This window comes from Balaenoptera physalus, assembly GCF_965194825.1.
Source record: "Balaenoptera physalus genome assembly, chromosome: 3".
Lineage (NCBI taxonomy): Eukaryota > Metazoa > Chordata > Mammalia > Artiodactyla > Balaenopteridae > Balaenoptera > Balaenoptera physalus.
The window spans coordinates 15,078,502-15,089,766 of record NC_138890.1 but is presented as its reverse complement, the minus strand read 5'-3'; the positions used below and the strand labels follow the sequence as shown (position 1 = coordinate 15,089,766).

The 11,265-nt window shown below is 38.1% G+C and overlaps 1 pseudogene across 1 annotated transcript; it reads right to left on the bottom strand.

Moving 5' to 3' along the window:
• Positions 1-6,921: 6,921 nt before the first annotated feature.
• On the bottom strand, positions 6,922-9,519 carry LOC309656983 (olfactory receptor 2T11-like; annotated as a pseudogene). The gene is made up of 2 exons: positions 9,511-9,519; positions 6,922-8,884 (listed from the first exon to the last, which is right to left on the bottom strand). The product of its transcript is annotated as an olfactory receptor 2T11-like (transcript).
• Positions 9,520-11,265: the final 1,746 nt, after the last annotated feature.

The following is an 11,265-nucleotide window of genomic DNA, read 5'->3' as shown; positions in this document are numbered from 1 at the left end:
GGAATCATAAAGATCAGATCAGAAATAAATGAAAAAGAAATGAAGGAAATGATAGCAAAGATCAATAAAACTTAAAGCTGGTTCTTTGAGAAGATAAACAAAATTGATAAACCATTAGCCAGACTCATCAAGAAAAAAATGGAGAAGACTCAAATCAATAGAATTAGAAATTAAAAAGGAGAAGTAACAACTAACACTGAAGAAATACAAAGGATCATGAGAGATTACTACAAGCAACTATATGCCAATATAATGGAAAACCTGGTAGAAATGGACAAATTCTTAGAAAAGCACAATGTTCCGAGACTGAACCAGGAAGGAATAGAAAACATAAAAAGACAAGTCACAAGCACTGAAATTGAAACTGTGATTAAAAATCTTCCAACAGGGACTTCCCTGGTGGCGCAGTGGTTAAGAATCCACCTGCCAATGTAGGGGACACGGGTTCGAGCCCTGGTCCAGGAAGATCCCACATGCCACGGAGCAGCTAAGCCCGTGTGCCACAGCTGCTGAGCCAGTGCTCTAGAGCCCATGAGCCATGGTTGCTGAGCCCGTGTGCCACAACTCCTGAGGCCCACGTGCCTAGAGTCCGTGCTCTGCATCAGGAGAGGCCACTGCAGTGAGAGGCCTGTGCACTGCAGCGAAGAGTGGGCCGTGCTCGCCACCACTAGAGAAAGCCCACGCAGCAACAAAGACCCAATGCAGCCAAAAATAAATAAATTAATTAATTAAAAATAAATCTTCCATCAAACAAAAGCCCAGGACCGGATGGCTTCACAGGCGAATTCTATCAAATATTTAGAGAAGAGATAACACCTATCCTTCTCAAATTCTTCCAAAATATAGCAGAGGGAGGAACACTCCCAAACTCATCTATGAGGCCACCATCACCCTGATACCAAAACCAGATAAAGAAGCCACAAAAAATGAAAACTGCAGGTCAGTATCACTGATGAACATAGATTCAAAAATCCTCAACAAAGCACTAGCAAATAGAATCCAACAACACATTAAAAGAATCATACACCATGATCAAGTGGGGTTTATCCCAGGAATGCAAGGATTCTTCAATATATGCAAATCAATGTGATAAACCATATTAACAAAATGAAGAAGAAAAACCATATGATCACCTCAATAGATGCAGAGAAAGCTTTTGACAAAATTCAACACCCATTTATGATAAAAACCCTCCAGAAAGTAGGCATAGAGGGTACTTACCTCAACATAATAAAGGCCATATATGACAAACACACAGCCAACATTGTTCTCAATGGTGAAAAACTGAAACCATTTCCACTAAGATCAGGAAAAAGACAAGATTTGCCCACTCTCACTACTATTATACAAAATAGTTTTGGAAATTTTAGCCACAGCAATCAGAGAAGAAAAAGAAATAAAAGAGATCCAAATCAGAAAAGAAGAACTAAAGCTGTCATTGTTTGCCGATGACATGATAATATACATAGAGAATCCTAAATATGCTACCAGAAAACTACTAGAGCTAATCAATGAATTTGGTAAAGTAGCAGGATACAAAATTAATGTACAGAAATCTCTTGCATTCCTATACACTGATGATGAAAAATCTGAAAGAGAAATTAAGGAAACACTCCCATTTACCATTGCAACAAAAAGAATAAAATACCTGGGAATAAACCTACTTAAGGAGATAAAAAACCTGTATGCAGAAAACTATGACACTGATGAAAGAAATTAAAAATTGTACAAACACATGGAGAGATATACCATGTTCTTGGATTGGAAGAATCAACATTGTGAAAATGACTGTACTACCCAAAGCAATCTACAGATTCATTGCAATCCCTATCAAACTACCAATGGCATTTTTCACAGAACTAGAACAAAAAATGTCACAATTTGTATGGAAACACAAAAGACCCTGAATAGCCAAAGCAATCTTGAGAAAGAAAAATGAAGCTGGATCAATCAGGCTCCCTGACTTCAGACTATACTACAAAGCTACTGTAATCAAGAGAGTATGGTACTGGCACAAAACAGGAATATAGATCAATGGAATAGGATAGAAAGCCAAGAGATAAACCCACACACATATGGTCACCTTATCTTTGATAAAGGAGGCAAGAATATACAATGGAGAAAAGACAGCCTCTTCAATAAGTGGTGCTGGGAAAACTGGACAGCTACATGTAAAAGAATGAAATTAGACCACTCCTTAACACCATACACAAAAATAAAGTCAAAATGGATTAAAGCCCTAAAGGTAAGGCCAGACACTATAAAACTCTTAGAGGAAAACCTAGGTAGAACACTCTATGACATAAATCACAGTAAGATCCTTTTTGACCCATCTCCAAGAGAAATGGAAATAAAAACAAAAATAAGCAAATGGGACCTAATGAAACTTAAAAGCTTTTGCACAGCAAAAGAAACCATAAACAAGACAAAAAGACAAACCTCAGAATGGGAGAAAATATTTGCTAATGAAGCATCTGACAAAGGATTAATCTCCAAAATATACAAACAGCTCATGCAGCTCAATATCAAAAAAATAAACAACCTAATCCAAAAATGGGCAGAAGACCTAAATAGACATTTCTCCAAAGAAGATATACACATTGCCAATAAACACATGAAAGGATGCCCAACATCATTAATCATTAGAGAAATGCAAATCAAAACTACAATGAGGTATCACCCCACACCAGTCAGAATCCCCATCATCAAAATATCTACAAGCAATAAATGTTAAAGTGAGTGTGGAGAAAAGGGAACCCCCTTGCACTATTAGTGGGAATGTAAATTGATACAGCCATTATGGAGAACATTATGGAGGTTCCTCAAAAAACTAAAACTAGAACTACCATATGACCCAGCAATCCCACTACTGGTCATATACCCTGAGAAAACCATAATTCAAAAAGAGTCATGTACCACAATGTCCATTGCAGCTCTATTTACAATAGTCAGGACATGGAAGCAACCTAAGTGCCCATCGACTGATGAATGGATAAAGATGTGGCACATATGTACAATGGAATATTACTCAACCGTAAAAAGAAATGAAATTGAGTTATTTGTAGTGAGGTGGATGGACCTATAGACTGTCATACAGAATGAAGTAAGTCAGAAAGAGAAAAACAATACCATATGCTAACACATATATATAGAATCTAAAAAAAAAAATAAAGGTTCTGAAGAACCTAGGAGCAGGACAGTATAAAGATGCAGACATAGAGAATGGACCTGAGGACAGGGGGAGGGGGAAGGGTAAGCTGGGATGAAGTGAGAAGTGTCATGGACATATATACACTACCAAGTGTAAAATAGATAGCTAGTGGGAAGCAGCCACATAGCACAGGGAGATCAACTTGGGGGAGATCAGCTTGGTGCTTTGTGACCACCTAGAGGGGTGGGATAGGGAGGGTAGGAGGGAGATGCAAAAGGGAGGAGATATGGGGATATATGTATATGTATAGCTGATTCACTTTGTTATACAGCAGAAACTAACACACACACACCATTGGAAAGCAATTATACTCCAATAAAAATGTTAAAAAATACCAATTAAATCATCTGTTCTACTGTGTCATTTAAAACTTGTGTTTCCTTATTAATCTTCTGTCTTGATGATCTGTCCATTGGTGAAAGTAAGGTGTTAAAGTCCCCCACTATTATTGTGTTACTGTCGATTTCCTCTTTTATAGCTGTTAGCATTTGCCTTATGTATTAAGGTACTCCTATGTTGGGTGCATATATATTTATAATTGTTATATCTTCTTCTTGGATTGATCCTTGTTCATTATGTAGTGTCCTTCCTTTTCTCTTGTAACATTCTTCATTTTAAAGTCTATTTTATCTGAAATGAGTATTTCTAATCCAGCTTTCTTTTGATTTCCATCTGCATGAAATATTTTTTCCATCCTCTCACTTTCAGTCTGTATGTGTTCCTAGGTCTGAAGTTGGTGTTTTGTAGACAGCATATATATGAGTCTTGTTTTTATATCCATTTATATCCATTCAGCAAGCCTATGTCTTGGCTGGAGCCTTTAATCCATTCACATTTAAGGTAATTATCAATATGCATGTTTCTATTACCATTTTCTTAATTGTTTTGGGTTTGCTTTTGTAGGTCCTTTTCTTCTCTTGTGTTTCCCGCCTATAGAATTCCTTTAGAATTTGTTGTAGAGCTGGTTTGGTGGCTTTTAGCTTTTGCTTGTCTGTAAAGCTTTTGATTTCTTTGTCAAATCTGAATGAGATCCTTGCCGGGTAGAGTAATCTTGGTTGTAGGTTCTTCCCTTTCATCACTTTAAATATATCGTGCCACTCCCTTCTGGCTTGTAGAGTTTCTGCTAAGAAATTAGCTGTTAACTTTATGGGAGTTCCATTGTATGGTATTTGTTGCTTTTCCCTTGTTGATTTTAAGAATTTCTCTTTGTCTTTAAGTTTTGTCAGTTTGATTACTATGTGTCTCAGTGTGTTTCTCCTTGGGTTTATCCTGCCTGGGTCTCTCTGCGTTTTCTGGACTTGGGTGGCTATTTCCTTTCCCATGTTAGGGAAGTTTTCAACTATAATCTCTTCAAATATTTTCTCGGGTCCTTTCTCTCTCTCTTCTCCTTCTGGGATCCCTATAATGTGAATGTTGTTGCGTTTAATGTTGTCCCAGAGGTCTCTTAGGCTGTCTTCATTTCTTTTCATTCTTTCTTCTTTATTCTGTTCTGTGGCAGTGAATTCTACGATTCTGTCTTCCAGGTCACTTATCCTTTCTTCTGCCTCAGTTATTCTGCCATTGATTCCTTCTAGTGTATTTTTCATTTCGGTTATTGTATTGTTCATCTCTGTTTGTTTGTTCTTTAATCCTTCTAGGTGTTTGTTCTTTAATTCTTCTAGATCTTTGTTAAACATTTCTTGCATCTTCTCAATCTTTGCCTCCATTCTTTTTCTGAGGCCCTGGATCATCTTCACTATCATTATTCTGAATTCTTTTTCTGGAAGGTTGCTTATCTCCACTTCATTTAGTTTTTCTGGGCTTTTATCTTGTTCCTTCATCTGGTACACAGTCCTCTGCCTTTTCATTTTGTTTATCTTTCTGTGAATGTGGTTTTTATTCCACAGGCTGCAGGATTGTAGTTCTTGTTTCTACTGTCTGCTCTCTGGTGGATGAGGCTCTCTAAGAGGTTTGTGCAAGCTTCTTGATGGGCGGGACTGGTGGTGGGTAGAGCTGGGTGTTGCTCTGGTAGACAGAGCTCCATAAAACTTTAATCCACTTTTCTGCTGATGGGAGGGCCTGAGTTCCCTCCCTCTTGGTTGTTTGGCCTGAGGTGACCCAGCACTGGAACCCACAGGCTCCTCAGTGGGGCTAATGGCAGACTCCAGGAGGGCTCACACCAAGGAGTACTTCCTAGCACTTCCGCTGCCAGTGTCCTTGTGCCTGCGGTGAGCCACAGCCGCCCCCCCCACCTCTGCAGGAGACCCTCCAACACTAGCAGGTAAGTCCGGTTCAGTCTCCTATGGGGTCACTGCTCCTTCCCCCTGGGTCCTGAGGTGCACACTACTTTTTGTGTGCCATCCAAGAGTGGAGTCTCTGTTTCCCCTAGTCCTGTCAAAGTCCTGCAATCAAATCCCACTAGCCTTCAAAATCTGATTCTCTGGGAATTCCTCCTCCTATTGCTGGACCCACAGGTTGGGAAGCCTGATGTGGGGCTCAGAACCTTCACTCCAGTAGGTGGACTTCTGTGGTATAATTTTTCTCCAGTTTGTGAGTCACCCACCAAGCAGTTATGAGATTTGATTTTAATGTGATTCTGCCCCTCCTACCATCTCATTGTGGCTTCTCCTTTTATAATAACGTATAATGGAAAATAACCTGAAAAAAATATGTATAAAACCGAATCACTTTGTTATACACCTGAAACTAATACAATGTTGAAAATCAACTATACTTCAATTGAAAAAAAGTTTAAAAAATGCACAAAATATAAATCTTTAATGTTCTCACCATAACAACAACAAAATTGTAAATACATGAGGTGCGTGATTTACCTTATTGAGGTAAACATTTTGCAATATATATGTGTATCAAATTATCATATTGTACACATTAAATACACACAATGTTATATGTCAATTATATCTCAATAATGCTTGAAAAAATATTATTGAATACACTTAAAACACTAATGTACATGTATATAGCAATGTTGGGGACACTGTTCATTTTTCCATAATACAGATTTTTATTATAACATTCCCCCCCAAACGTCATGTTCTTCCCCCAAAATTTCTTCTGGGGATCCTTCTAATTCTCTAGAATATTTTTTACTCATTCTTTATAGTAGCTGTGCAGTTTCCATGATATGGATGTACCAAAATTTATTCAGTCATTATCACATTTGTTGTTGCTAATCTTTGAGAAAATAATTCCACAAAAAACATGAAAGCACATATTTTAAGTTTTGATACTTTTATTTCATTTATTGTGGAAAGTTCCTAAAAGGAGAATTCCTGAAAAGAACACAATTTAATTTTAATAAATTGGATTCCAAAAAAGCCATAACAGTGCACATTTATACCTGCGAAGCACATAAATGCCCTTTTCTACACATCATACCCACCAATAGATTTTAGAGTGCTTTTTGGCTTCTGATGAGTTGAAGGTTGTTAAATAATATATATCACAATTTAATTTTTTTCTTTGTGGGGCATAACTGGTTATTGTTGACACTGGATTTTGCAATTTATTTCGATCACAAAGTTTTATTATGATTCATATGGCCTGCTATCAAGGACAATTTCCTTAGTCACAGAAAACTAAAGAAAATCTTTTCTACATCAAGAGAATCTTGACTTGGACCTTATTACTGAGACTCACAATTCCAACAAAACTTTATCCTCTTCTGTCATGTGAAATGTGGGATTGCCCCAGATGGCACTTTCACAATGTCAGAGAAGAGCCTTACCTGGATGCCTTTCACAGCCCTTGTTCTCAGTAGCAGCTGGTCAGCCTTCCTGCTTGTATTCTGTGTTCTAAGCAATAGAGGCATCATCCACTCTGGCCTTAGGTAGCCATCTGGGTTTGCATGTGTTTCCACATGCAGTCATGGATCTCCTCTTGGGAGTCCAGTACAACACCTGTCTAATATTCATATAACCAACTGTGAAATGTTGTTTATCTCTATTGGTTACTTCAGCCTTATTCATAGTTCAATCTGTTTCATTTTTTGATGAACCTTATAATTACTTTACATAGACTACCAAACTCAAAAACACTCCAATTATTTTTATCTCTGTACATCAAATTTCACCTATTTATGCATTCATTATAGATAAATGACAGTGACTCCTAAGAGCTTAAAAGTATCCCATAAGGAAAAAGACAGCTATGAATATGCACTGATTCCAGAGAATCTGGGGAATATTTGGCATGGGCAGAGGGTATCTTCTCTAAATAGGTGACAGGTAGGTGTAGCTTTTTGAGATCCTTATTTCCACTTTCTATCTTGAGTTACCAGTGCACTTACTGGATGAAGGATCTGAAGCTAGATCAAAAAAAGCTTCTATCCAAGACAGGCAGGGAGAATAGAGCCTAGTTTCTCTAGGGTATTTAAGAGAAAAAAATATTGTTTTTATTGTCCATGATAAAACCAATTCTTTTTTTACATTGTCAGTCACATATGTCTTTCACAGGAACTTGGTACTTCTAACAACGGAAATTAACAAGACCTGAAGCACCAATAACATCAAATAAAGCTGAGCCTCAAGGACACTGAAAAATGTCTAAATATTTCAGATATAAAAAGAGAAGATTGGAACTTTGTGTTTATGAACTGGTTTGATGAATAACAATTGAATTGATCCATTTTGAAAACACATTATTAGAAACTGATTGAGAAAAAGCTCCTTACAAACTATTTATGATTGAATTAATATTGTCAATCGAATTCAACCATGTGGTTTGCCTATAGGGCTACAGCAAAGTACCTCATGCTGGAAAATGCGAATGTGATGCTCCTGGAGTCTTTGTTCTTGACCCTCTAGATAACTGTTTTCCACCTTGATATGTATGTGTTCCATTTAGAGACTGGATGTTTCCTCAGGACCTTCTGGAAAGCTCCTAACACATCTTTGTTTCTCAAGCTGTAGATGAGTGGATTGAGCATGGGTGTGAGGACAGTGAAAAATACAGACACAGCCTGCTTCTGATCAGGGGTATGAGAGGAACCAGGTGTCATGTACATATAAACATATGGTCCTAGATAAAAGCTTACCACTGTTAAGATGGGAGAAGCAGGTGGCCAAGGCTTTGTTCCTGCCTTGGGGGGATTTCATATGCAGGACAGTGAGGAAGATGAAGGTGTATGAAGCCATAATAAGTCCAAAAGGGATGATGATAAATGTGATGCCCATCACAGAGACCACTACTTCATAGGTGGAAGTATCTTTGCATGAGATCTTCATGATTGCTGGGATCTCACAGAAGAAATGGTGGATTTCTCTGGAGCCACAGATAGGCAGATTCATAGTATAGAATGTGTGGGCTGTAGAAGCTAAAATGCCCCCAGTCCAAGACACTATGACCATTTGCACAGACCCCTTGGTTTGTAATGACTGCATATCTCAAGGGGTTACAAACAGCCACATATCAATCATAGGCCATGAGGGTCAAGAGGATATATTCAGCACCCCCAAGAGTAAAAAAGAAAAATAGCTGGGTTCCACAGCCAACACGAGTGATGTCCTTCCTTCCAGAGAAAAAGTTTACCATCATCTTTGCAACAGTGCCGCTGATGAGGGCCAGGTCTATGAGAGAATGGTGGCTGAGCAGAAAGTACATTGGAGTGTGGAGCCTCAAGTCCATCCATATCAGGAGGAGCAGGATGAAGTTCCCAATTACTGCAGCAAGCTAGATCAGGATGATAAGGTAGATAAGAATACTGACATACTTCATATTGGGGAAGAGTCCTGAGAGAACAACACCTGTTGTTAATGTCTCATTTTCTTCCTCAATGGCTATGACTGATCTGGTTGAACCAAAAGAAGAAGGAAAGGGGAACAAAAGTCAAATTAAATGCTTTAAATCCTTTAAAAATATTTTTATGGGTCAAGTATTGCTGTAATAATGTGAGATAAAAAATGACTCCACAAATGTCAATGGCTTATGACAATAAACATGTATTTTCTTGCTGCCATGGCTGTAAGTCAGGTGGAGCATTTTGCTTTAGGCTGCCAATCAAGTACAGATATACTCCACCAATACTTCTCTCATTCTGGGGCTTGCTCTTCTTAAGGAAGATGGCAGAAACCAAAAATGGGCAAGAAAAACTACATGATTCCCCCTAATGCCTGAACTTAGAACTGACTCTATTACTTGCTACCACATTCCCCTGACTAAAGCAAGTCACACGTAGAAGCCCAACATCAATGTGGTGGGGAAATAAACTCCACCCACAGTGAACCACAAAAGGATGAGGCATGAAGAGAGAAACGGAAACAACTAACATGATCTATTATATTTCTCATAGTTCCTACCTCCACCATCCTCAATTTCATGATTTTGATGCTGGGTTTTCAGATGTTTCATAATTTAATTTTTAGTCTTCTGTTTAATGTGTTCTGTTAAGCCTCAGTAATAAAGATCTATGGGTTTCCTTTGATCACAAACTATTTTCACTATGGAGAATGCCTTGAGATCATAGGCAGCCATTTCTTATAGCCACGGCTAGATATGCAACAGGTAAACACACAAACTTTTTTTCTTAGCAGTCCTCTACCTATGGATCTGGTTACATAAATCCGTGGACGAAACCATAGATAAATGTGAAATAGAGTGCAGCAAAATGAATCTGTTGTCCTTGTACTTGAATCTAGGAGGTCATTTTCTAAAACAACACACATCAGCCAAGGAATGAACCGATATAGTCAGTGGTGTGTTTTCCTTTAGATTTATTCATAGAAACTTATATAAACCACATCAGGATAAATTCAGAGATAATAACTAAATCAGATTTCATAAGCTCTAAATGAGAAATAAGATTGTGCCTGCATTCAAGAGGAAACATATTCCTCCCTAAAAGTTTGTGGAAATAGAAATGGAGAATTTTCTACTCTAAGCACCTTGAAACAGGCTAGAAGCAACTAAGCATGAAATGTAATTTTTATGACCATGTCACTAGTTACGCAGATTGTATTTAGGCATTAAGAAAACGTCAATCTACAACAAATCTGTAGGGTAGGAAAATGCAGTTAAGGGGTGGGGTAAGGGACAAATTTCAAACGGAAAACTCTGATTGGTACATGAAAAGTTCATTAAGATTTCCCACTTTCCCAACCAACACTGCCAAGTGGTACCACCTGGTGGCAACAATGGTGATGTGTAAATTCCCACTGAAAAATGAAGATGACACTGAGGATTTACTCTTAATGCTGCTTCATTGATGTTTACTAGGTTTACTTACTTCTGGGACCCAATAATTATGTTTTCCCATGAGCTGACTACTAAATTTCCAGATAGAGGTTATGGAAAGCTCTTAAGAACAGTGGGACAAGGAGGTGAAAGTTGAAGAAAGAACCAGATCCAAAAGGTGATTTAATTTAGTAAAAATGTTCTTAACATTTGTCCTGTATCCTTAAAGTTGCACCAGGTTAATTGAAATAAATATTCCCCCTTGGCTTTTCAAGTTGCTACAAAGGACTCTATTAAGGGGAAATATTACCCCGAAGAGAGGCAAAACAGTAGATATAATTATTGGAAGCCAGGCCAGTCTCTTCATCATTTTACCTGCGCTTGTTTACCTATACACACTGGATTTTCCTCAAAAAAACATGCTTTCCCAAAGTAGTGATGTTCCTGGTTGCTTCCTGAAGAAGGCTTGGTGTTAGGAGACTGGAGCATTTTGTTTTCCACCTGCAAGTGGTATTTCTGAGATCATATAGACAATTACATGTACACATGACAACAGCAAGTGCCCCAGAGGATCCTTGAGGCAAATAGGAAACCACAGAGGGAGTGAGTCCTTAGATACCCATTAAGTGATATGTTTTTCTCTATTGCATTGGGTTTTCCTTAAAACACGACTCTGGGGTGGGGAGGATTACCGTGTTTATCCGGGATTTTATTCTCCTGTGTTGCTTAAATACGTCCCACATTTTGGCTTCTCATGAAGCCTCATTTATTTGGGATGGATTTTCTGACTCATCAACAAGAAATTATGTTCTGGTAAATCATTACTGAATTTACCTGAAGATGGTAAATTTTACTTTCTCCAGTAGCAGTCACATACAGAA